General features: G+C 37.7%; 1 protein-coding gene and 1 long non-coding RNA gene across 2 annotated transcripts in view; both read right to left on the bottom strand.

Moving 5' to 3' along the window:
- LOC132018642 (kinesin-like protein KIF6) overlaps window positions 1-27796 on the bottom strand; it is a 206363-nt gene that overhangs the window by 145033 nt on the left and 33534 nt on the right. The window lies entirely within an intron of this gene.
- On the bottom strand, window positions 133-27685 carry LOC132018084 (uncharacterized). The gene is made up of 3 exons (XR_009404445.1): window positions 27577-27685; window positions 1035-1126; window positions 133-737 (listed from the first exon to the last, which is right to left on the bottom strand). It is a non-coding gene; the product is annotated as an uncharacterized LOC132018084 (long non-coding RNA).

Genomic DNA, 27796 nt, shown 5'->3' with positions numbered 1-27796 from the left:
CACCCGCATATATATATATATATATATATATATATATATATATATATATATTCCTCTTCATCATTAACTCATCCTCTGTACTTTTGACTCCTTCCTTTCTGTTGTTTGCTTCCTTTTTAGAAAATAGGCAGACACAAGTTTCTCTCATTGTGGAAAATATTTTCATTTATTTTGATTAGTAGTTCATAAATGCATGCATATACATGTCTTAAATTTTTTATTTTTTAATTTATTTTTTAAAGATTTTATTTATTTATTTGACAGAGATGGAACACTAGCAGGGAGAGTGGGAGAAACTTTTTTTAAAATTTTTAAAAAAAATTTTTATTTATTTTTAAAATTTCTTTTCAGTGTTCCAGAATTCATTGTTTATGCACCACACCAACTTCATAAAATCTGTCTATGAAAAACCCACAGTGAATATTACCCTCAATAGGGAAAAGCTGACAGGCTTCCCTTTGAGATCAGGAATACGACAAGGATGCCCACTCTCACCACTGTTGTTCAACATAGTATTAGAAGTCCTAGCAACAGCAATCAGAAAACAAAGAGAAATTGGGGCGCCTGGGTGGCTCAGTTGGTTGGACGACTGCCTTTGGCTCAGGTCATGATCCTGGAGTCCCGGGATCGAGTCCCACATCGGGCTCCCAGCTCCACGTGGAGTCTGCTTCTCCCTCTGACCTTCTCCTCGCTCATGTTCTCTCTCACTGTCTCTCTCTCAAATAAATAAATAAAATCTTAAAAAAAAAAAAAAAAAACAAAGAGAAATAAAAGGTGTGCAAATTGGCAATAAAAACGTCAAACTCTCTCTCTCTTCGCAGATGACATGATACTTTATATGGAAAACCCAAAGACTCCGCCCCCAAACTACTAGAACTCATACAGCAATTCAGGATACAAAATCAAAGTACAGAAATCAGTTGCTTTCTTATATACTAACAATGAAAATACAGAAAGGGAAATTAGAGAACTGATTCCATTTACCATTTAGAGAACTGATTCCATTTACCATAGCACCAAGAAAAAGCCCTTACCACTTCTCTTTAGTAGATGGTCCGAAGCAAAATTTCTGGATCACGGAGCAGGTATCCTTGGGAGTTTTCATAGATACTCACAAAGATGCTCTCTAAAGTGACCACAACAATGTTTATATACATCTATAATGAAAGAGTTCCTATTTTCCTAGATTCTCATCCTTAATACTACCAAATTTTTATTTTGCCAACTTAGTGAGGGGAGGAGGCCTCTCATATCTCTAATTTCCATTTATCTGATCACAAGTGATTAAGCATATTTTCATATTCACAGAAGCATACTTTCATATGCTTATTGACTAATTATATTTCCTCTTTAGGGAACTGACTTTTCATGCCATTTGATTAATTTTGTAATAAATTATTTGCCTCTTTCTTAATTGGGAGGGGTTATTTCCACATTATGGATATCAAGCCTTATATATATTTTATATCTTCTTCTAGATAGTAGCTTACCTTTTATTAATGTTTATGATGGCTTATGTTGCCCAATTGTGTTTTTTTTAATCATGTCAAATGAATTTGGTTTTGGCTCTTTTTTTTTTTGGAAAAATAGTACTTGTGTGAATGGGGGAGTAGGTAGGGGAGGGAGAGGACTGGCAGAGGAAGAGAGAAACTTAAGCTGAGCATAGAGCCATCCAGGTGCTCTTCTTTTCTTTTTTTAAGTAGGCTGCATGCCCAACTTGAGGCTTTAACTCATGAACCCAAACCCAAGATCAAGAGTTGCATGTTCTACCAGCTGAGCCAGCTAAACACCCTTGTTTTCTGCATGTAATAAGCAGGGCCTCTGTTTTCCAACATCATAAACATGTTTCCTCCATTTCCCTGTTTATTGCCTTATTTTTTAATTATTTATTTATCTTATGTTTGTTCTTTGTTGAGGGCATGAATTTTAGCGCTTAACTTTGTTTTTGCTGAGTCAATAGCTAGTTTCCCCAGCACCAGTTATTAAATGACCCAACGTTCCTCGACTCATTTAAAACGCTACTCTTACCATAAACTAAGTTGTCAGATACATATGAGATGGCTTCTGAAACATCCATTCTATCTTATTAATTGATTCATCCATTTCTGTACTGATAACCACACTATTTTCATGATCATAGATTTATAATACGGTTTAATGTCTGGTAGGGCATGTCCTTGTTCTTCTACAAAATTATCTTGGCTATTCTTGCACATTTTCTTTTCCTTGTATCCTTGTGAATTTTAAAATCAGTTTTGTCAAGTTCCAATTGCTTCTAATTTATTTGACCACAGAACTCATTTTTCAAAGATCAATGTTCAAAAGAACACACTTCAGTGATACATTGGCTTAGGCTGTATCTGGCCCTAAGATTTATTTTGTTTGGTCAGTATAGTGTTGACCTGTTCATGTTTTTAAAAACGCTTGACACCCATCTGAGAGCCAAAAGTAAATAATGAATGTGCAACAGGGTGTGTGTATGTGTGTGGTGGGGTGTCTTTGCTTTCCCAAATGGCAACAACTGCCTGCAGCCAAGTAGTGTGACTGCCCCTTTTATTTACTTAGGCCCTAAGTCCAAGTTCTCCAGTTTCTGAATTTGGCCTGTTCACTTATTTGTGCTATCTACTTAGACTTTAGGCAGCCTCTGCCTCTGAGAACCCTGCGTTACAGTAACTCCATCCTCAATAGCCTTGTGTCCCTCCAATTCATCCTTTCTCTACATTGCCACCAGAACAATTTTTCTATAACCTACATAACTGGGCCACCGCTCTGATTTGAATTATTTGGCAACTTCTCACTAGTTCTAGGATAAGATCCAGTTTTCTCTGTAGACCAAAGGAGGCTTGCCATCACCTGAAATATTTCTCATGTGTCATTTCCCATTATTTCTCCTCTTCTCTAGCCATTGGGCCTGTTTACGGTTCCCAAAGGATTTCCCACATATTCATCCATACTTGAATTTAAGTTGTTCTGTGTGGAAGGAAGTTTAAATCAACCCACCACCCATAAACTTCACTCTCCAACCCTTTGCCCCAACCAGACTTCTTTTCTCACATGTGTTTGCTTGTATAACACCTTCAGCTCCAAGTCTCAGGCATAATTCCATCACTAGCTTCTCTTTACATTTCTTCCTGACTGTTTCTCCACTGTCACTTCCACCTTCCCAGTGCTATCCCAAGAAAAGAATGGAACGTCTTCTTCTGTATCCCTTTTCCACCCATTATATTTCCCACTGAATCAATACGTGACTGATGTTCTTGTCTGTTTGATCCATAAGGTTGTGTTTTCCTTGTGGTCAAAAATCCTATCTTAGGGGTGCCTGGGTGGTTCAGTGGGTTAAAGCCTCTGTCTTCAGCTCAGGTCATGATCCCAGGGTCCTGGGATCGAGCCCCAGATCAGGCTCTCTGCTCGGCGGGGAGCCTGCTTCCCTTCCTCTCTCTCTGCCTGCCTCTCTGCCTACTTGTGATCTCTGTCTGTCAAATAAATAAGTAAAATCTTAAAAAAAGAATCCTATCTTAATCAAGTCACTGTCTCCTAAGCCTAGGATAGGGTAACTAGAAGCCGACGTATTCAGTGGAATGGAATGAAAGAAAAGACTGGAGAGAGGGAGAGTTTAATGAGTAGATCACTGCCTCTACTCTTGAAAAGCTTAGATAGATAGATAGATAGATAGATAATCACTATTTAAATTAGTAGCATCACCTCATGACCAAACAACTAAATCTCCAAGGAGAAAGTGGAATTAACCTTATCTTCTATCTTAACAAATACCATAGACACAATCACATAATTGTTTTTCTGGCACACTCATAAGAATTGTGCAATGCCACAGACAAATTCTCTCTAAATTTAAAGTTGCTAAGGTTATTTTGCCTTTAGCCAATATATTTTGAAATTTTCATTTCTAAAATAATAAAGGAATTTGTGATAAAATATACAAATATTTGCTTTGCCCACAGTCCTCCACTAGTCTGTAAAGTTAAGACAACCTGTACTCAAATAAAACTGAAGGATGCTCTTTGGCATATATGAACATTCTTCTTGCGTATTAAAGGTCAATCAGCTATGCCAGCTTTGTCAGAAAACAAAAAAAAAAAATATGATCTCAACAAGATGCCTAAACCCTATAATCACATTTACAGAACATTTTTATTTGTTTTCTTAGTTGTATTCATCCTGTTTTGGCATTTTTACCATCTGCCTAGCAGATTTGCGCATGCACATATAAAACACAAAATTCCATTAATACAACATTAAGGTTTCAAATTTAAACATATAGGAAACTGAGAAGTTATAGCCCTCATAACAACTTTAACTCACCCTCCTTCCTTATTCTACGTATGTTAAGTTTAGATACTAAAAGGTTAAGCATTGAGCTAGAACACAAAAAGGACACATATATGAATAGTCCAAACTCTCACATTGCTTATGATGTCTACTTTTATTTTCAAAGAATTACACACTAATATGATCTATTTTCCATATACATAATGGATACATGCAGAGGAGTTGGAACTGAGCCGATTTTATTAAAATATTCAGGAGGTTTAAAGTTGAATATTCACACTGCATCAAAAACATCTCCACGGTGCCTTAAAAAGTTGCTATGCATTTTTAGCATATTCTTAGTTTAGAAAATTAAACAAAATATAGAAAGCACCTATTCCCAAGTAAGAGAAGACATGATTTGATTAGGTATCTTGAAAATTCCGTAATGGTTGAAAGAGCAAAAAAAATTATACCTGAGAGTCTTATGACATCTTTTTTATTCTATTTGTTATTTTATTTTCTCCCTAAACTCTTTTTATGCAAAAATATTAGAAAGAATTCTGTTGGCTTGGAAATAAGCACCTACTTCTCTTGAAGAGCATCATTTGTTTCACAAATGAGGGGAAAAAACCTTATTTTGTTCTACCAATGCTTGACTTAGTATATTAAGTTTAGAGTTATACATTAAATAATTTCCCCATAAACTGAGGCCAAGCACACATATTTCCACCAAAGGGGAAAAATTTAGAGTGAATGAAAATAAAACGGAACTAGGTTTAGAGCCCGCCAAGAGAATCCACTCATTCTAGTATTAAATAGCTCTGTCAAGAAATTTTCCCAGTATCTCCAGTAAATCCTTTGTGCTGAAATTTAAACCGGAAAACCAGCCCCAATGTGACTTTAACATGTGGTCCCTTAACCTGGAGGTTATACTGTACCATAAAGACTCATACAATAGGACCAATTATCTATATTTTATAGCAATTTCCCAACAGTTACTTAAGAGTATCTGGGCCAAGAAAGTGTTACATATAGAAAATATATGTCCTATTTTGTTTCAGTATTTGGAATATCATCTCATTAATCTCGGTTTCTTTCTTTAATTGTGGCCACAAGTCTAAGGCCAGCAAAGCAGCTAATCACAGAAAGAGACCTGTTCTATATATTATCACTGCACTGGTCAGTCAGCAGTCAAACTGGATTTTTCACCACATTCATGGTTGTTGATCAGCTCAACTATGCAACAATCAGAGTCAATAAAGTTGTATTTTGTATGACTTAGCTTCAAAGAAATGGCTTAAATTTGGCCAGGCTGAAAACTAGCTAAGTTGGCCAACCTAGCCATAGAACATCCACCCATAAGTTCATGTTCATAGTCATCATAATTGACAGTCAAAAATTTGTGGAAGGCCTATTATCTATCCCCTCATCCATTTCTTCATGCATTCATTCCAACAAACACTGATGATTTCCCTTCTTCCATAGCACTGTTCCATGTAGAGTCTAATATAAATATGTAAAATTATAAAACAGCCTTTAAAGAGTCAAATTTTGTTGAGCTAGGAGCCCCAATATTCAGTTTATTCTATTCAATGATATGACTGTCATCAGTCTAAACATACAGGGTACTGTGCCCTTGTAAAAGAACTTTGCAGCAACTTCAAAACGCTAACAATTAGCATGAGATAATAATATTGTCTAAGTAGACTAATGTGATCCAGAAGCTTCCACTATCTTTTCAAATAAGTAAAAAGTTAAAATACAGTTATTCCGGTCAGCAAGGACATTATGCATGATTCTATAATTACATCACGTTTTCTAAGGCAAGTGATAATTTCCTTTTCATTCCCTGTAAATCCCATGAAAGCACCTTGAAATGCTTCATACAAAAAGCTGGTGCTCACAAGATCCAAATTGGTCTTACCTTCACTGCAATTATTAAACTGTGGAAACAATCACTCTCCCAAAAGGCTGATAAATACAGAAACCTATGCACAGTGACTTTCGTTCGCAATCTGTCTGAAAAGACACATCAAAATCTACTATTCAAAAGCTGTTCTTACCCTATAATTATATATTGATAGAAGATTAAATAACAATAATGTTGTTTTACATAGGTAGGCTCAATTTTCTTTTTTTTTTAATTTTATTTATGTATTTGTCAGAGAGAGTGAGCACAGGCAGACAGAGTGGCAGGCAGAGGCAGAGGGAGAAGCAGACTCCCTGCTGAGCAAGGAGCCCGATGTGGGACTCGATCCCAGGATGCTGGGATCATGACCTGAGCTGAAGGCAGCCGCTTAACCAAATGAGCCACCCAGGCATCCCTAGGCTCAATTTTCCATCCAGATTCACTCTACCATCTTTCGAAGGCCTTTGTAATTCTATTGCCACACTAATCCCTGCATCTCTTTTTATTTATTTTTTAAAATTTCTTGGATTATAGGAACAATATATGTTTCTTGTCAAGAACACAGAATAGAGTATAAATTCAAAGTCAAGAACTGTGTCAAGAACACAGAATAGAGTAGAAATTCAAAGTCCTTCATAACTTTGTCCTACAAATACAGGTTAACATATGCTGTGTATACCTTTAGATTTTTGTCTACGTGCCTGTGTCGAGAATGTTCTCTTTCTTATTTTATTTTTCCACTACCAACTCTAATCCCCAACCCACTTTCTTATCAGGGCCTGATTTTCCTCCACTCCCAGCATCGAAAGCATCTTACCTCACCTCCAATAGTAGAACTAGAAGCAAATGAAAATCAAAGGATCAGAAAAGGAGTTAGAGGGGTGCCTGGTTTGCTCAGTGGGCTAAGCCTCTGCCTTTGGCTCAGGTCATGATCTCAGGGTTCTGGGATCAAGCCCTGCATCTGGCTCTCTGCTCAGCAGAGAGCCTGCTTCCCCCCACTCTCTGCCTGCTTTTCTGACTACTCGTAATCTCTCTGTCTGTCAAATTAATAAATAAAATCTTAAAAAAAAAGAAAAGGAGTTAGAGAAGCACATGGAAGGGGAAAGAATAAAAGAGAAGGGTACAAGAGGCAGCAGAGATGTGAAAACTATTAAGAGTATCTTAAGAGAGTCAAATAAAGTCCCTTCCCATGAAGACGCTGATGAAGTTAGACCCTTGAGTCACTGCCAGACTGATATTCTCTGAGCCACACCCCCCTTACCCCCCTTCTCTGGCCACCACTACCATTACCATTAATCCTTCATCACCTAGACCAGGAGCCATCTTTGAAAAACAGAAATCAGGCCAATCTCTGAGCAATCACTCACCATAGGAATATATTGATTGTTCAACCTAATAACCTCAGCCCTCCAAAGATAGTGTAAGTCCTTACCTTAATTGTATTGGTGACTTTGCCACCCAGGAAAGATTAAATCAATAGAATAGAGATAACAAAATAAATCAAACCCACACTCTTTATACTTTTTATGGAATATGTTTAAAAGTAATTTTCACATCACTGGCTATTCTAAGTATGTTTACTTAAAGAGTCTGAAATACTTTGAGATTATGATTTCAATTTGACACATGCAATTGATTTCAAACTTGTGATATTAAATTGGAAGGTGTAAGAACATTTGATTTAATTTTGGAAACAGTGTGGAAGTGTTTAACAGAGGTTGATTTACTACATGTATATGTTTGATCGTTATTTTTTAAGTTGCTTATGTTCTTAGAATGATTTGCTTCTTAGGTTTGTAAGTCTGCCCCACCAGGCAGTTGAGGTGCTTGAGAAATCAGATATATTAAATGTTTAAAAGAGGTTTAAAATGCTTAAGGGAGCTGAATTACCTAAACTAGAATCAGAATAATTATTTAGAGAAATTTCAACTTTTAAACTTGAATTAACCAAATGTTAATAAAATAAAATATGAAAGAACCTGTTCTTATTATTATATAATAATGACTTGATTCAAAAATAGACTCATAAGATTTGTAGGTTGCATAGGTTTCTGAATGCACATCTTTAATAGATTAAATATTAATTTAAAGCCCAATTAAATGTAAGAAGGCCCTTTTTAAAAATTCCCCTTGGACAATAAAATGCTCATACTGAAAGTAAGCTCCAAGAAAGCAGGGGTTTTCTCTGCCGTGTTAACCCTGGTGAACTCAGAGCCTAAGACAATGTCTGCAAATGGCAGGCAGGCAGAAATACTTGTCAAATGAATACCAGAATGTAGGACTTTGAGCTGGGAATCTATCTTAAACTTCAACTTGGTATCACTCAGAAAATCAAATTAGAGCAGCCAGTCATACCAACACTAATGGAAAAACCAGTGTTCTAAGATATGTGTAGATTTAAGGAAATACAAATTTTGGAACAAAATTGTCAAAGGATGCTGCGGGGAGCCAGAACTATAAGAATGAGACTACAAGAATTTGTTCCCTGAGTGGTGATTACAGATGGAAACAAAGAGGTAAGGAGTTGGGCAATACATTGTAGAGTAAGAAATAAAGCTAACCAGCCTCAAAGTCCTCTCAGAAGGATGCCCCATGTGCTACTGAAATCAGAGTAGAAGGATGGCCAATTGCATGGTATTGGACCTGTAGAAAAGGTCAAAAAGAGCATAGTATAAGCAGTTTTAGATGTGGCTATGAGATGTTGTAGGAAGAAGTGTGTTGATGAGAGGAACTTATGAAATATAAATATAGCACAAATCAAGCTGCAGAGAGTTTTAAAGGGAACGTGGCCAAGATGGCAGAGCAGACCATCTCTTCCAAGACCTGAGCTGGGAATGGAAGTAATGACAAGGAATAGTAAGTAAAAAAACAGAGACAAGTCTGAGGAAGTAGTTGCCTTTTATCGTCTTGTTTAAGCTGTGAGAGCTGGCTTCTCTTAAAGATGCAGACCAAGGAGAACATTTTATAATGACAGGAAAAAAGTGAGGATTGGGGGGAGGCAAGGAAATCACATCAGATGAGGAAGCACAATTTTACAAGAGAAATCTAAGTCAATTCAATGAATGCTGCCAGAAATTTCAGCAGACAAATGCAGCAATAAAAATGTGGGAAGATTTATCCTTAGCACGCATATATACCAGGTCCTAACTCTATGAGCTGAAGAAACAGCAGTGACCAAGACAGACGGGTCCCCTGCCCACATGGGACTTACAATCTAGTCAAAATAATTAGGATCAGAACTAATACTAATTTAAAAAGTAAAATAAAAGCTGTATATAATGCAATTCCACGTGGTGTTATCAAGAAACATAATAAAGCAGGGGAGGGAGAAAGAGAATGAAAGGACTCCACAGGACTGTTGAGACAAGGAGAAACAGATCAGAGAGTCCAGCTGGCCTTTTGGGAGTGGGAGAGAGAAGGCTGAGAAAGGAGGGAGGAAGCTGGGGATCCTGAAATCATAGTCTCTGGGAATCTCATTCAGCCTTAGACAATGGCATGACAATTACCTCTGATTTCCCCACTTGATGGCAGCCTTGATTCTGAGACTAAAAACTATAAGGCTTCTTTTTAACCCCCTTAGCATCTCACTGGCAGATGGTCGGATGTGGAAGGAGCTGTCGTTATAGGTCCTTTCCTGACATTTCTAAATAAATCTGGGTCCTCTGGTCCCCAAATGCACCATGTTATTCATGACAGTTGACCTTACATAAAAGTATGTGAAACATGTTTGGCAGTGAATTAGTTATGTACAGAAGAAACATGAGCTGACTACAAGCAAGATCAATCACAAGCACGAGAAATCTAAAGGAAAAAAATAGCTAAAACATGTTTAGTTTCCTCTTCTCCAGCTGGAGTTCGAGTTGTAAGGGTAACTAGTTAGAGAGACCTTTTGCATTGCCTTTCAAAACTTGAATAAATCCTTTTCCCCTGTGTGATTTATCTTAAGCTTAGAAAATTAGAAAAGTTAAGCATTTAACTGCATCTTAAATAACCAAGAGAAATTTCCCTTAGGTTCTGTCTTCAAAATTAGAGTGATCATAGAATGACTTCAAACACCGACTCATCCAACCAAAAGTACATGACTAAGACAAACTGAACTACTTAGAACTCTTGCCCTAGATAGAATGCAAAGAGCCCTCAGAAGTCTCTCCCTACCAAACACCTTCCCACAAAACGCAGAGACCCAGTATAACTCTAGGATCCCTGACAGAGGGACATTCAGCCTTTGCTTGAATACATCCTGTGATGAGAAGTTCATAACCTCACAGAACAGCCATTTCACTTTGGGTCAAGTTTCATCACTACATAATCTTTCAGTACCCAGAGGTACAGGGCATCTCCTGGTAACTCACCCTAAGTGTTTCTGCTTTGATCATCAGGTCCTCCAAATTAAGTTAATTGTTCTTTAAATCTCTCAAATAAGAAACACAAATGCAATTTAAATCCTCCTACATTGTAATTTTAGGAAATATTTAATATTGATTTCAATGTAGTAAAGCAATTCTGTAAATACACATTATTTAGCCCCTTTTCAGTAATGAAAAATGGAAACTACTAGAAACCAAATTTATCTGGAAAATACCTAAAATTAAAAAAAAAAAAAACACTGAAACATTCATTCCTAAGATTAAATATTTAGCACTTGGGAGTATACCAAGTATACCATAAAATCCTTATTTTAGTTAATGTCCACAAAGTGAATATTTGCTTTTCAAAATAATTTATTTATTTTTACTTAACACCTGTACATTTGACTTATGAAATCGAGGGAAAATATATTCTCTTGAAGCATTCGTTTAGATGTTATGAGAAGTTGCAAAAACAGACCTGAGGGGAAAAAAAATAAATGAGAAAATCTAACAAAACAAACCAAGTTATGTGTTTCAAAGGTCACTTTTTTAATTATGTGACAAAGTGTCCATTGTGGATATAAAACTCTGCTCCACAAGTCATGCTACACCCCCTTCCACCATTCTGATTCTTAAGAGGAAACAGCTAAAATCATTCAAAGGGGCTCCTTTCCCTCTGAGTTCTAATATTAAATACTCTTCCATGAGCATTATGCAAAGCACACACATATGGATTTATCCAAGACATAGAGGTTCTCCACAGAAGTTAAAAACTGACCTGCATAATTCATCTAAGTGCCACGTCGCTGAGGTGCTGAATCATTTCCTTAGCTTTAAAATATTTTCCACATCTCACACAGGTCCATTCTCAGTTTGTTTTCTTTTGAAAATGTTACTGTTCACTCATAGCTACTTTAAAAATGTTAATTGTAATAACAAACCCTGTAATAAAAAACCTGGATTTTTTTCCATAGCCTGACTTATCTCTGTCATGCCAGGGTAGTTGGGCTTTGTGCCTCAAACAAGATGTTAAGAGATCCAGTTCTCAGAAATAGACTAGATGTGCTGAGACACAGCTTGGAGCCTGCAGTCACAGCTGGGGGCCAGGTCAGGGCAGAGATGGCAGGTGCTGTCTGAGCAGGCTCCTGGGTCCTTAGGCCTGGACTCCAGGACACTCAGACTTGTGGAAATGTTGCCAGTGATGGCAAACTGCATGTTGTTTGTTTCTCTACCTTTAAAAGTGCCTTTCTAACTAGTGAGTGAAAAGCAGATGGACCACTCTCCTGGAGACCCTGAGAAAGGGTCCATTGTGGAAAAGGCTACCCCAGGCCCTGGCTCAGCCAGTAAGAAAGTCCCCATTCCATGGTGATGCTCAGGGAAATCCATAGGGCTCTGCCTCCCTCTTTCTGTGAAAGTCTGTGCTTGTCACCCACTTCTCTGTACCCAAGTTCATACCCAAGTCTGTACTTCAGCTCAAGCTGCCATTAACAAAATACCAAAGGCTGGGTGGCTTGAACAACAAAAATTAATTTATCAAAGTTCTAGAGGTTGAAAGTCCAAGATCAAGATCTGGCAGGGTTTGGTTTCAGGTGAAAACCCTATTTCTGGCTTGCAGGTCTCTCCACCTTTGCCTGGTGTCCTCACATGGCAGAGAAAGCCTCTTCTTAGAATGCTAGAGTCCTGTCAGATTAGGGTTCCACTCTTATGACCTCATTTAACCTCACTTCCTAACCTTACTTCCTAAAGACCCTCTCTCCAGATACAGTCACATTGGGGGTTAAAGCTACAACAATGAAGGACAGGTGCACAATTCAGTCCATAGCAAATAGACAAGAAACTGACTGAATGGAAATGAAGCAGCTCATAAAATCTCCAGGAAATTTAGAGTACCAGAATGACAAAATAGGCAAAAGCAAAAGGAAGCTACACATCCAGAAACATTCCCAAACTATTCTCAAAACCATTCTGATGAGGCCCCACTGCTACCAGTGGATGCCACAGCCATGGCTGTTAGCCCATGTGGTTTAGAAAACCAAACACCAGTGCATGGTCACTGACACTACCATCAGCCTCCATATTCACTTTCTCTGACCCTATCAGTCCCAATTCAACATCCCAGACAGCTGGTAAGTGAGCCTTAGTCAGAAGCCAAGGCTTCAGCTGCAAGGGATGCTGAAAAGGCAAGCCATAGGCATTTTTTTCTTTATCTGAAATACAAAATGGGTCCTACCTCCTATCAAGACTCAGATGATTGAAAATTCTCTAGGCTTAGGGAAAAGGTTCAAATGCTAGGGAAATACTCCTCCAAATGACAAAAACCCAAGCAATTATTATCTATCTCCTATTATTAATAATAAGTTAATGGTTGGTATATGTATATAATAAAAAAACAAAATTTTAATGAAAAAACAACCTGGTTATAGACATGGACTGCAATATTATCTCTCTCTTCTATCTTACATCATTAGAAAATTCTGATCATAAATAAGAAAATTGACTTTATAACCTATTAGATTGGGAACTGCAATGTGAAAAACACAGGACTTTAAAGTAAGAAGAAATGGAAAACATTTAGGAAGTGACCCAATTATCAGTTAGAAAGGATAAAAGTGTCAGCCAGGACACTAAATGTGGGACTAAGATACCAGGAAAAGATATGAAATATTTCAATGGGAAATACTGATGGGACTTTCTGCTTAATGAATATTGGTTGAGGTTACAGAGAAGAGTAAAGATCAAATCTAAAACTTCTAGTTCCAATAAAAACTCATCCCTCATGAACTATTGGGATTTCATCAAGATCAAAAGCTTTTGCACAGCAAAGGAAACAGTTAACAAAATCAAAAGACAACTGACAGAATGGGAGAAGATATTTGCAAACGACATATCAGATAAAGGACTAGTGTCCAAAATCTATAAAGAACTTAGCAAACTCAACACCCAAAGAACAAATAATCCAATCAAGAAATGGGCAGAGGACATGAACAGACATTTCTGCAAAGAAGACATCCAGATGGCCAACAGACACATGAAAAAGTGCTCCATATCACTCGGCATCAGGGAAATACAAATCAAAACCACAATGCGATATCACCTCACACCAGTCAGAATGGCTAAAATCAACAAGTCAGGAAATGACAGATGCTGGCGAGGATGCGGAGAAAGGGGAACTCTCCTACACTGTTGGTGGGAATGCAAGCTGGTGCAGCCACTCTGGAAAACAGCATGGAGGTTCCTCAAAATGTTGAAAATAGAACTGCCCTATGACCCAGCAATTGCACTATTGGGTATTTACCCTAAAGATACAAATGTAGTGATCCAAAGGGACACATGCACCCGAATGTTTATAGCAGCAATGTCCACAATAGCCAAACTATGGAAAGAACCTAGATGTCCATCAACAGATGAATGGATCAAGAAGATGTGGTATATATACACAATGGAATACTATGCAGCCATCAAAAGAAATGAAATCTTGCCATTTGCAACAACATGGATGGAACTAGAGCGTATCATGCTTAGCGAAATAAGTCAAGCAGCGAAAGACAACTATCATATGATCTCCCTGATATGAGGAAGTGGTGATGCAACATAGGGGCTTAAGTGGGTAGGAGAAGAATCAATGAAACAAGATGGGATTGGGAGGGAGACAAACCATAAGTGACTCTTAATCTTACAAAACAAACTGAGGGTTGCTGGGGGGAGGGGGAGTTGGGAGAAGGGGGGGTGGGGTTATGGACTTTGGGGAGGGTATGTGCTTTGGTGAGTGCTGTGAAGTGTGTAAACCTGGCGATTCACAGACCTGTACACCTGGGGATAAAAATAAATATTTATAAAAAAATAAAAAATTAAAAAAAAAAAACCTCATCCCTCAACTAAATTAAGCTCTTTCACTGAAAATGTTGTTGCATCACTAGTTTGCCTAACAAATTTTCAAAAACTAACAATAAAAAATTAGCTGAAGTCTTGGACCAAGTAGGATACCCTGGATAAAAAAGTCAACATAAGAAACCAGGCCAAAAAACATAAAATTGATATCAGACATGTATTATTGCACTATCTTTCTGGGAAAGAGGAAATTTGGAGAAGAGAAAATTTGAGAAATTTTCTCAAGGGGATAAATAGAATAGAAATAAAAAGCAAATAAAATATGAAAGTAACCTAACATGTGCCCCATAGTTTTAGTAATCCTTTATTGATATAAAAATATTCTGAAAATTTAGGAATATAAAATACCAAAATGAATTTATTCACAAAAGATTATAGAGAGGAGAGATATGAAAAATAGTCCTGTGGAACTTTTCCCACAAATCAATCATATAAACTCAACTGATATGTCCATGGTACAGCAAGAAAAAGCAAAGAGAGTGCCATAAACTAGCAATCAGTGAGAAAGAAGCCAATCCTGAGCAAAATGCAGAAAGAGATTACCATATGGCTGATTTATTTGCTTACCTGAAGTTTTCCTCTACGAGGTATGAGCATCATGAAGGAAGGAACTATGGTTTACTCTTCTTTATGTCTCAGTACACACAGTACACACAATGGCCCAGAGGGTGTACTTAAGAGATATTGGTGGAAATAAATTGGACTGAGCTGAGCAAGTTCACTAAGAATAAGCCTTGTGAGCCAAGGTGAGTGTAAGCTGAATTGAATAGCAGAGTTGGACATATATATAAATAATTTCAAAGAGATATAATCAATGTTCTCTGACACAGAGATCTTTAGTGGAATATCCTGACTATGTGTATGGATTGTCCCAGTTTAATATTTTTACCAAACACTTATGGAAAAATCAAAAGGTATGTACTTGAAACATACAAATGACTTGGGTCTGGGAGGTAAAGCTAATGTATTACATAACTGAGTCAGGATTTTTCTTTTTTTTAAAGCTAGAAGGAGGGACCACACTTAATGAAAACAACTATAAAAATGTAACAGAGATCAATAGAAAGTTCTGCAGCTCAATAATAACAACAAACAAACTCACTACATTAGCACAGGACAGGAAAATGTAAAATGACTGAGGCCTCCAATTCTGCCATTATGGTTGTCCAGAGTGGTTGAAAATTTATCCTCCAAAACCTACTTAGAAACTTGGCGGGGTGCCTGAATATTCAGTTGGTTAAGCATCTGACTTGATTTCAGCTCAGGTCATGATCTGAGGGTCCTAGATTAAGCCCTGTGTCTTGTTTTATACTCAGCAGGGAGTCTGCTTCCTCTTCCCTCTCCCTTTGAGCAATCCCCCCCGCCTCCCCAAATAAATAAATAAATCTTTTTAGAAAGGAAATGTGGGATAAAACATGATGTAGAAAATACAGAGGGACCATGAAAGTAAAAGTACATGAGATAGTACTGGGCAACCCCAGGAGTATGGAAGTAGGAAAAGAATGCTGGTATCAGTAACCAGGGTTTAAGCCAATGGGAACTGGATATTCCTAAATATCCAGTTCCCATTGGATAAATGGGATTCCTTATAAGCCTGGGCCCATCACTAAAATAACAAACAAGGAAAGAAAATCATATCCACCTAACAGCATAGGAAATGATAAAGAAACTTATCTATCTCTGCTTTAACTATGAGTAGGAAATAAAAGGTCATCCTTGAACATTTGTAATCATTGACCTATCCACATACATAATGGAGGCATAAATATACAGTAATCAACAGGTCTGCAAATCTCAATCCCTAAAAGTAATATAAAAAGTGGTTTGAAAGTGATGATAGCCCTGAGGCAGTAGGCAGAGGCAAAAATATATCTAGCCTAGAGTCACATGCCCTTAATGCTGTAGTACAGGATTCTGACAAACAAAACTCCACTGAAAATGAATTCACAGTCCAAAGCAACAAGATCCATAAAAATACAATCTGCCAGAAAAGGGCCAACAGGTGTACTAAATAGCAGGTCCCCACCTACAAGAACTATTGATATATAGACTATGCGATAAATGTGTGTAAAACTACTAAATACTTGAAAAAAGTAATAAAAAATATTAAACGAGAAAGACACTATGAAAAGCAAGAACAAATAAGAAAAGATGACTGGGTAGTACTTCTAAATATTAAGATATAATCATTGAAACTTAAAAAACTCAATAGAAGAGTTAAACAGATTGGACATAGGTGAAGAAAGACTTAGTGAACTAAAAGAGATATCTGAGGAAATTATCCAAAATGCAACAAAGAACAAATATAAATATAGAAAATACATATTTTTTGAAGTTTAAGAAATCTACACAAAATGCAAAGGAATGTGTATTTAATATGAGTTACAAAAGCAGACACTTAAAAGAATGGAAGAGAGAAGCTATTCAAAGAAAGTATAGCTGAGAATTTCCCAAAATTGATGAGACATGAGTTCTCATATTTAAGAAGCACAAGTCCGAAGTAAGATAATTAAAAATAAATCCATATGGAGGCACACCATTATGAAACATCAGAACATAAATACAAAGAAAAGCTCTTAAAAATAATGCAAAAAAAGACATTGCCTAAAAAAGACCAATTAGACTAAACAGACTTCTCAAAAGCAGAAGTTAAAATATGATGGAATGATTATCTTTAAAATATTGAGAAATAGAACTATTAACCAAGAATTCCATACTCAGCTACTATGCAAATCCAATAAAATTAACATTGAAAGGGTGAACCCTTTATAGACCTTTTCTGAAAGAACTACCAAAGGGTGTGCTTCAGGAAAAGCAAAATGGAAGCCAGAAAGAAGTAAAAGAAGACAACACTGGGCAAAGAAAAGAAAGTATGGGGAAAATTTAAGCATTCATTTTTTTAAATAAAATAACAATGAGGACTAGTTTGGATCATATTTTAAAAATGTAGTATTAAAACATTTACCAATGTTAAGATAAAATGGGGGGAATATGATTAAAGTTAATCATAAAGATCAGCAGATAAGAAATATTAATTCTAGACTTCATAAAGTCAAGTATCCTTATAAGCTTTTATTGATAACTACTAAAATTAAAGACAGACAATATAAAATTTCCATAAAAGAAGTAGAAAAAATGAATAAGGAAAAGTTGATTAGCAAAACAGAAGGTAGGAAAAAGAGGGAGACAAAAAAAGGGAACAGGAAAAAAAAAACAAGAAAAATAGAATGTAAATATAGATAGAAACAACTGCAAATATCAGTAATCACAACTAAAACTTGGTTGACAAAGTAAAAGTCATTCATTTGTCATTTTTTTTTTGAGATTTTGTTTACTTATTTGTGGGAGAAAGAAAACATGAGTGGGGAGAGGGTAAGAGGGACAAGGAGACTCTGTGCTGAGTGCAGAGCCTGACATGGAGCTCAACCGCATGACTTGAGATCATGACCTGAGCCAAAGTCAGTTGTTTAACTGACTGAGTCACCCAGGCGTCTCTCCATGTGTCAATTTTAAAGGGACACAACTGAGACATAAGAACATAGAAAGGTAAAAAGGTGAAAAATATATTTTTATTTACTCCATTTAGTTAAATAGTCACACCTTTTGTTGTGATTTTATCAATGTGCTTGATTATGGCATGCTGGCCCAGACCCTTTAGTGCTGTTATATAAAACTCTGTACATGTACTGTTGCCTTTTGATATGGGCCTAGATGAGTTTTTTTTTGTTGTTGTTTGTTTGTTTGTTTGTTTGTTTGTTTTGTTATTTTTTTCTTTTTTTTTTTTATTTTTTTTATTTTTTATAAACATATATTTTTATCCCCAGGGGTACAGGTCTGTGAATCACCAGGTTTACACACTTCACAGCACTCACCAAAGCACATACCCTCCCCAATGTCCATAATCCCACCCCCTTCTCATCTAAGCATGGAACTAGAGCGTATCATGCTTAGATGAGTTTTTTTAATAGACTTTAGGATATAAAGAACCGTTAGAGATAAAATCATCAATTTCCTTTCATCATAGGATAAAAGGAAAGCTTCTCAGAAAAATGAAGCAATTCTAAATAATATAACCTCCAAATATAAAAGACATAAATTGACAGAATTACCAGTATAAATTCACACATCTGCAAGTTTTTACACACCTCTTTTGGTTCTTGATAGATTAAAAAGAAAAAAGTCATACAGATACAGCAAACTTGGACCACAATGTCAACAGGCTTAAATCAAAGGACAAACATGGACTCCAGCATTGAAGTTAATTAGCTCTTAAAAGACTTTAAACAATCTGAAATTGATCGTTGGGAATCACGTATCAGGTGGAGAGTCTGGTCAAATGGCCTCTAAGATCCCAACTAACTCTCAGATTGTTTAGTCTAGTTTCAATAAATATTTCACTCAAAGATTTAAAATCCAGGCTTTTCTTTTTTCTTTTTTTCAAAACTGGGTAAAGCTCTAGGATGAGTTATAGCTTGAGGTATAAACCTCAACATTCCCACTGTTTTCCACTTTGAGTTTGGTGTGGGGTGGGGATCACCAAGCTAAACCCAAAGAAATCTTCATGGGTATAGTCCAAAGGGAACCAAATCAAACAAACCAACAATTTTGCACAAATTCCCATGAGCCAAACCACTGAATTTCACTCAGCAACAAAGACCTATATTAGACCCTCCTCAACAACTGGAGCCAAATTTTCCTAAACCTCAGTCATGTCATCAGTTTGAAAGATGAGCAAAAAACTACATTTCAAAATAATTAACTTGAAACTATTCAAGTTTCTGTAACATTTTGGAGTCTTTACAATACAACATTTTGGACTTTTTACAATGGAATAAAATTAGAAGAAATAAATCATACAAGGCCCTAGTCCCCTCTGCCAGGCAGCAATATTTCCTCCCAGACATTCACCACAGGGACACAAAAAAACAACCAAACAAACAAACAAAAAAAAAACCTGGTGTATTGATGTTCAACAAACAAATGACAGCAACATTCTAGAAGGAAAAATAAATAACAAAGCACATGCTGAAATAATGTAACAGGCTAAATTTACAACTAACATCTTTCTAAAGACAGACTTGGCCCAAACATCAGTCTGTATATACAGTTATAATTCTACTGTTATAAAAACAGATAAGGACAAAAGGGAGCCATGATTTAATTGGCTCATACTGTACCTACTTGTGTGGAAAATAGTGCTGTGTGTACTGATGTATGAATTTACATTTACATTTACAAATTTATGATATCTCAGTGTTCCTTTTAGAGAGTCCAATTAGGTTGCTTACCTTACATCGTTTTAAAAGGAAGGATTAAGGAGGAATTAACTTCACTGATGTTTACCTTACCACCAGGGAAGAGCAAGGAGGGTGGAAGAAAAAGTCAACAGAACAATCATTTGTCCCACAAGTTTCTGGATCCTTTAGCTTTTCCTTAAATTCCTTTAGGCTTTCATACATGTCATGCCATCTCTCTGGAATACCATCTCGGACACCCAGGCTTGTGGATTTGAGATTAGTTTTACAAGAATTGTATAGACATCACATGGCAGGGTTTCTGTTCTTACATGAAAGCTATTACTAACATAATGGTCTATCTCACCAAGTTCTGGCATCACGAATAAAGCAAGCATGGTTAGTTTCAATCCCCCAAGCACATTATCAGTTCCTTGAGAGCACACAGAGCATCTTAATATTTGTCGATTTTCCCACTGAACTGGTCGCAGTGTTTTTAATGAATATGCCCTGACTGGCCTGATAGACTGGCCTTCAAACAATTTAGTATTACTTAGATAGATAACTGGGGAAAAAGACAAGTAAGACAACACCAACAGAAAATTCACTGAAAAAAAAAAGACAAAGAAAATCCACTGAAGCATATGTAAAACCGTAGAATGGAAAGGGATCAGGTGTTTTTTTAGGGGGCAGATTATGCTTCTTGGTAGAGGAAGACAAGACGGACTTTTTTTTTTTTAAGATTTTATTTATTTATTTGACAGAGAGACATAGCAAGAGAGGGAACACAAGCAGGAGGAGTGGGAGATGGAAAAGCGGGCTTCCCACAAACAGAGAACCTGATGTGGGACTCAATCCAGGACCCTGGGATCATGACCTGAGCTGAAGGCAGACGCTTAATGATTGAGCCACCTAGGCGCCCAACAAGATGGACGTACTATCAAAGAAGACCTTACTCTAAAAACTAAAAGACAGGCGAAAAAGGCAATAAAACAGGCTGGGGACAAGCTAATGTCCCACCCTGCTTGATAGCTTGACAAAGACTAGAAATAATTGCCCATTAAGCAAGCAGCTTTGTTATCAAGGGCAGGATAAGAAGTAATGGGCAATGTAAGGAATAGGCTAAGGTAAATATAGAAATAGATACCACCAATCCATAAACATGTATTTAAAACCCTTTCTTGCAGGGACCATTATACCAGGTGAAAGGGGGAGTGGAAGGGAGAGTACAGGTGATAAATGCACAAAGGAGTAAAACACAGCCCGTGTCCTTAGTATGTTGGTTCACCGTACAGGACACAGACAGATGAACACAATCACAGTACGAGAAGCACCATGTACCAACTATCAAAAGAGCAAGGGAAAGGGTAGAACTACCACCATCTGAGAAGAAGTTCTTAATGGACGACTTTAAAAAGTAACTCAAGACATTTTTATATAACATAACATTTATATGGCTCCTAACATTTGAGCATTAAAGCAGAAATCTGAGGATCTGATTGGAACACAATTACCATTACAATGAAAGAAAGATCTTTATAATGTAACAAAGGTGTTGCCACATTTCAGAAGACAATGCAATTAAAAACAAAAACAAAAAAACCTTCACGGCTCTGTTTACAACAAACTGTCAGCACCAAATACTTCAAAATAGGGACTGTGTTCTGTTTTGTCTTGTTTCGTTTCCTGGCCCTTGTTCATTTTATCTTCCCATGTGTAAACACAGTACCTGACTACGCAGCTGTTCACGCTACAGAAAGTAGGAGAGAACACCGTTGAGCTGAAACTTTAAAAAGGTGAACGTAGAATCTTTTTGTCACCAAACAGAAATTGCCTGTTCATTGTTCTCTCTTCAACTACCCCTCTTCTTCCAGTCCTCGAATCACTCAGCAAGAAACACACAACTCCCAAAGCCAGCGTTCCATGTAGAATATCCAGGAGCCTGGACAAGGCAGTCAGGAGATTCGCTACACCTCACTCACTCCCCCTTTCAAAGTCCAAGCTTTTCCCTTCCCATTCTTCAGAGAAATAGAGAATCAGCTGTTTCACCCCTAGTTCTGTGGACTGGAAATGCAATTTCTGGCTCTGCGACAAATTCCACTGTAGCAAAGCCAATAGCATCCCCCATGGAATTCACCATAATGGGATTTTAACTGTATTGGCATTATGTATAAATTCAAGGAAAATTACATTTCGGGGAATGGTGAATATTGTAAAAGCTTCAAGTTCAGAAGACTAGAATTAAGAAAACTCACTCCTCCTCCCCTTCAGAACAAAGATATATATATATATATATATTTATTTATTTATTTATTTATTTATTCATGGAGGTGAACAAATGAATTTCTGTCAATTCTCCCATTCTATCAACATATATGAATGTTGATACATACCAGGCACTGAATGAAGTGAATGAGGTCTGGGAATGCAGCAATGAACAAGAGAGAAAAGGACCCTGTTCTCATGGAGCTTCTGTTCCCGTTGTGGGGAAACAGTAAGTAAAACAGAAAAGGATAAGGAAGTGTTAGTGCTATGAAGAGGATGAAAATATGGTGACACACTAGAAAGCAACTAGATACAGTACTTAATGTTGAGAGGTCAGAGGTGGCCTCTCAGAGGAGGTGATTTAAGCTGAGCTCTGAGTGATGAGGAGGAAGAACACCGAGGCATGAGATGGTAACAGGTCTGATGGCAAAAATGACTTTTACCTATGCTAGGGACAGAAAGAAGGCTGTTGTGTTTGGAGCAAAGGGAAGGAAGAAGTAGATCTGGGGGCCAGAACAGGCCAATTATGAAGGGTTTTTTTTGTAAACAACATAAGGCAATCTGGGTTTTGTTCAAAGTTCAATGAAGAGCCTTTATAGTACTGTAAACAGGGAAATGACTGGACCCAATCCACATTTTTAAAAAGCCCATTCTGCCTACTGAGTGGTGGGTGGATTATGAGTAGGCAAGAGAGAGGGCTGTTGCAACACTGCATAGGGCAGCATCTGTGAAGACAAAGAAAAACGGATTGATCTGGGAGACACTCGAGTTCAGTGGCTAGGACTTGCTGATGGGAGAAGAGAAGAGACATCAGGAATGACTGGCGCCATTTACTGAGACAAGGGCTACTGAAGGAGAATGGATATGGATGAGAATCATGACTTCCCTGGGGTGCCTGTGTGGCTCAGTCAGTTGAGCATCTGACTAATCTGACTATTGATTTCAGCTCAGGTCATGATCTCAGGGTCCTGGGATCAAGCTCCGTTCAAGGAGTTGGCTTGGGTTTCTCTCTCCCTCTGCAACCCCCACCCAACTCTCTCTTTCTCTAATAAATAAATAAATCTTAAAAAAAAAAAAAAGGCTTCCTTAAATCATGTTACCTTTCAGATGACCACTAAAGATCCAACTACAGATGTCAGAACATGATTAGGTATAAAAGAAGTCTAGAGTTTGGAGGAAAGATCAGAACCAGAGATTTTTCAAGTCTTCCTTCTGTAGTCATGAGGATGACCAGGTTTGTGCTGCAAACGAGCCAGCACCATGTGGCTACTGCTCTGATTGTTCTCAGATGAATGTGTATACAAAATAATATCTTCATTTAGTTTATAAACATACACAGTGCTGTTCCTTTCAAATTAAGGAAAAAAAAAACCACACACAAATACTGCAAAGTAGCAAAATACAAGGGGAAAAAAAGCTACTTTTGGTTTTGGCAACATTAAAAAAAAAGAAATACAAAAAGCAATGTGGCATTGGTCCCTGTTTATAAAAAAAAGGTACTTGGGCACGACACTGAATCAGAATTGGTTGGTTTTCTAAAATTCAGAGTATCAGAGATACAGATTTGCTAGTAACATAAAGATTGTATTTAAAGCAAGGAATGAATGAGGTTCCAAAGGCATAAAGAACAGAGCTCGTCCAGGAATGGAGCCTATCAGTGTTACGGGCTGGTGGAAAAAAGGAGGTGAGAAGACAAGGAACTGCCAAGCGAGTGAGGGAATAGGATAGTTTGTGAGTACATTTGAGCCCTCTGGGAAGGTGACACCAAAGTGGGATGAGACATACAAGAGAAATATAAAGGAGGAGGGGTCAGGAGTAGGTGAAGAGGGTTTGTAGGTTTGACATCTATGAAAGGGAGAGGGATGGAAGGACTGCGAATGAAGTGCTTTAGACCACGGCCCCGTTCTAAGAGAGAGTAGGCCTGGCCAATGGGGACTTTCTGATCCAATATATCTATTGGAGGAATCTCACGTAGTGAAAGAAGTTCCCAGTTCTCGGTTATTCACTGGGAACATTCTAAGGAAGCCTGGACTGTGTTTCCACTGTGTTGGATGTAAGGGTATGGTAGCTGAAGGCTTCAGGCAGCTATTGCCCTGTAGGAAATTCTCATGAAGGGAGATCTAAAAGGCACACCTCCACAGCCACCATGGTGTGATGTTATGTAACCCAAAAGTAAAAGAATGTTTCAAAGAGAAGGGAGAAGTCAGCCCTGTCAAATGCTGCTTAACCATCAAGTAACACAAGAATAGGCATGTGGCTATTGTTTTTGACAACATGGAGGTCACAAATGACCTTAACAAGATCAGCTTCAGGAGAGCATAGCAGACAGAAGCCCACCTGGAGAGGGTCGAAGAATGAACAGGAAGTGAAGAAGTGAAACAAGAGGACAGATAACTCTTTTCAGGTAGTTTTGCTGAGAACAGGGAGCACAGAAATGGAAAAAAGCTGGATGGGATACAGGTATGTGAGGGCACTTTTTAATTTTAAGATAGGAGATACCAGAAAATACTGATGAGACTGATCCCATAGATATGAAACATCAATGATGCTGCACAAAAAAGAAAATTAAAAGTGCAGCATGCTTGAGAAGGTAGGAGAGGAAGGCCAGAGGATACAAATGGAGAACTGGCTTCTGGCAGGGAGAGAGGAGTTCTGACAACCATAACAGGAAGGAAGCCATAGAGTTGGGTACAGATGCAGGCTGGTAGACTTGGCAGCAGGAAGATAGGTAATGCTTGTCTCACTGGGTCTGTTTACTCAGTGAAGTATGAAGCAGCTGAGGGCAAGGAAAAGCGAAAGGAATGTAGGGAGCCTGAGAAGAATTAAATTGGGAAAGCGTCATCTCAGAGAGTGAGAAAGCAAGCACACCAGGAAGTGTATTAGGACTCTCACATACCCTGAGTGTCTACTTGAGGTGTGTGGGCATGAGTTTATGGTGAGACCAATCAATGTGATGTTTTTCTGTAGCAATATCAGAGGCCTAAGTGTAGGCACGGTGTAGCTGGCTGATTAGGTTTAACAAGACAAGAGGTTTTTTAAGTATATGATGGGGAAAGAGGCGGAAGGATAAGTGGAATTTCTTGGCCATGGATCCAACCCCAGATGGGGCTCAGAAGTCATAAATGGGTACACCTGATGGCGGTTAATACTGACTGAGTGGCTACAGCTCCTTCAATTTTCCAAACCCCTAGAAAACCTTCTACTCCTTTGCTTTTCCTCCATTTGGGCAATCTCTGTACTTACTCCTCCTCTGTTGCTAATTGAACTCACAGATATCAACATTTATAATGAATACAATGCAAAGCCCTGTGGCAAAAGTTTATTTTTCTTTAATTGATTTAAATGACAAGTTTTCTTGAAATCTTGTTATTTTAGAAAGAGGGTTGGATTTTAAAACATCTCTGAATTTAAATATCCCTTATTTGGATGACAGATGAAAGAGCCTTTTGATGAAAATAAACCAAATAGCTCAACATGACACTTTCTTCTTAAGTCTTTGCCAGGAAAATAGAGTAAATCATATTTGGTGAGGTGTTTAGCTTAATAGATCTATCTAGGTCTCAAATGTACATAAAATGTTTTTTGTTTTCTTTTTTAAAGAAAAGATACTACCACATAGATCTTTTTTTCTGGAAATTTACCTCAGAATTTCCCTATTTGAGGAAATCTTTGAAAATCCACTTGAGATATATCATAAAAAACTCCTGACTATAGGAAACAAAGTGAGGGTTGTGGGAGGGGAGGTGTGTGGGGGGATGGGGTAACTGGGTGATAGGCAGTAAGGAGGGCACATGATGTAGTGAGCACTGGGTATTATATGCAACTGATGAGTCACTAAATTCTATCCCTGAAACTAATATACTACATGTTAATTAAATTGAATTTAAATAAAAAAATTTTAAAAACATATACCTTCATCAGGCAAAAGCATTTGACCAAAAAGGTGCTATCTATACCAATCACGTGGTGAAACAGAACCTTTGCAATATGCAGCTTTCTCTTACAGCCTTAAAGCTACCGTGTGTTTCAGAATAAATCTTAAATACAACACCAAGGTAAGTAGTTTGAGAGAATATAAATGATTGCTTGTACTCACAGATTTGAATTTCTGATCAAATTCCCGAGTTTGGCAGTTGAAGCCCATGGTAATAATGGGGTTCCAGGCAACAAGAAAAGAGAACTGCCAAGAAACTCTGGCCTTCTCCCATGACCCAACCGCCCACGTTAGAAAAAATGACTGGGAAGCAAATTTGTCAAGAACAGGACAGGACCTTCGCTACAGAATAACCACCCAAAACCCAGACTATAAACAGCCACTCATTCAAATGCACTATTTTTAACAAAAACACCTGAAACACAAATGTATGTTTTTCTTCTCCAAGCTGCTAAACACCAACTGCATTTTCAAGTTTGCATATACCCGAGACCAGTGTAATTATAGGCGATCATCCTGTGAAGTTTTAATGATCCAAGGATCCCAAAGGGACTGCAAGAGAGCTGTTTCTTTATTCTCACTATTTTAGCATGAAGAAACGAAGCTACACTTTAGGAAGCTGCTGTGTTGGAAAAAATGTTAACTGCCAAATAAGTCAGGCCAGGAGCAGCACAGTGTAGCAACCGAGGATATCCAGAGTCCAGAATCAACATAGTGCAGCTGCATTCAATAGCAGCACAACACAAGCCCAAGGGGACGGAAAATGTGACAGGTTCCACCCCAGAAGAAGATGGAGGACAATGAACAATGAATAATGTGTGGGGACTGTGGGGGGTAGGGCAGAAGAAGACACATACCCAACACAAAGCAGACAACAGAATGATGGCTACGTCAGCTCTGGGAACGAACTGACAGGACCAAAATTATGTAAAAAAAACTAGGTCATTGTGAGAAAGGAATATTAACTCCTAATGTCAGGCTCTTAAGAAGAGAAAGAAGCTAAATTTGAGCCTTTGATGAGTTCATATTTTAAAAAGAATACTTGTTATGGGTGAAGAATTTTTTGAATAGGGCTGAGGATAATAAGTAAAATTTGAACTTCTTATTTCTTAACATCAAAGAATATCATTCTTTCAATCTTTCCTGGATAACAGAGAAAAAAAAATCACTCTCTTTTGAAGTATTCAGATGAAAGTTCTACGTGGGGAGAGAGCACTGGCGATAATTTGATCAATCTATACATGTCATCAACATAGGTAATGTTAATATATTTTGTTATTGTGAATATTCCCAAAACAATGATAAAATCACTGTTGTTCATACTATCATAGCTGGGTATAGAGTAATGGTTAAGATGGTGTAGCCTGGATCCAGGCTTTAATCCTGGCTCTGTCACATATTAACCCTGTGATCTTTGCAGGGCATTTAGTGTTTCTGTGCTTCACTCTCCCTTCCTCTAGAATAAGGATGCTGTTTGTGCTTATTTCATGGTACAGATGAAGGGATTAAATTAGTTTCACCATGTAAGGCACTGTATCAGTGAGATCCCAACAGGAAATCCATGGCACACTCCATTCACTAAGGGACTGTTTACAAAACTGTGGGACACAGGGAAGAGTGTGAAATCCAGGGCTGGTAGTGATGGGTCTGATATCACCTCTAGGCTTTCAGGTACAAGGAGAAAGAAAGATTCTGGAACCCAGACACTGTCCCTTCCCCTCTTATCACCTCCTGGACCTTTCCATTGGTTGAAACCACTCAGAAGCTGGAGGGCAGTAAGCAGGTTGATGAGCCCCCACAGGCCCCAAATTGGGGTGAGACCAAGTAGAAAGGGCAAGACAGGAGATCTGGAGAGACAAAAGAAGAGATCCAGCTCAAGCACTTCTATGTACTGAAACTCTGATGATTTTAATCCTTCACATCTACAAATACACATTAACTGTAATTC

The sequence above is a fragment of the Mustela nigripes genome, chromosome 5, assembly GCF_022355385.1.
Source record: "Mustela nigripes isolate SB6536 chromosome 5, MUSNIG.SB6536, whole genome shotgun sequence".
NCBI classification, from domain to species: Eukaryota; Metazoa; Chordata; class Mammalia; order Carnivora; family Mustelidae; genus Mustela; species Mustela nigripes.
This window is presented reverse-complemented; position numbering and strand designations above follow the sequence as displayed.